This window comes from Propithecus coquereli, unplaced genomic scaffold (assembly GCF_000956105.1).
Source record: "Propithecus coquereli isolate 6110/MARCELLA unplaced genomic scaffold, Pcoq_1.0 Scaffold13, whole genome shotgun sequence".
Taxonomy (NCBI): domain Eukaryota; kingdom Metazoa; phylum Chordata; class Mammalia; order Primates; family Indriidae; genus Propithecus; species Propithecus coquereli.
This window is the reverse complement of record NW_012137191.1, coordinates 12,159,239-12,159,928: the sequence shown is the minus strand read 5'-3', so window position 1 is coordinate 12,159,928 and position 690 is coordinate 12,159,239.

Genomic DNA, 690 nt, shown 5'->3' with positions numbered 1-690 from the left:
ATTGGTGTTCAATATTACCATTATATTACCAAATATTAATAATTTTTAAAGTGTTTTGCTAATTACAGTAATAAAATGTAGATGCCCTATGCTTCATAAATGCTAAAGGATAGTATCTTTTCTAAAGAATTCATAAGCTAAGAAAAAAGTTTCATGTTTAAGGTAAACATTGAATAAATCAATGCTAATATATTTCTTTGGATTTAGCATTTGGATTCTTAACTTTTAGCAAAGAACTAGAAGTTTTGGTACATTTTTAAGTTTTATTTTTTTAATTGACCGCATAATAAATAATTGTACATATTTGTGTGGTGTGATGTTTCAATATATGTATATATCGTGTAATGATCAAATCAGGGTAATTAGCATATTCATCACATCAAATATTTGTCATTTCTTTGTAGTGAGAACATTCAAATTCCTCCCTTCTAGCTATTTTGAAATACATAAAACATTATTGTTTGTACTTTTTACGTTAATATTATCTTAATTGTCTCTGTTTTAAGAAACTGCTAAAGCTAAAATAAGAAGAAAAGTTTCTGATGTTTTAGACAAAGACTTCTATGATATTTCCAAATATACTTTTGAGATGTAAGAAAGGCTAAAAAATTAAGTGTTGGATAATGGTCTAAAATGAGTGGCCCATTCCAAAGCCAGCGTGCTGAGTTTCACCATATTGTAGCTTGTTCA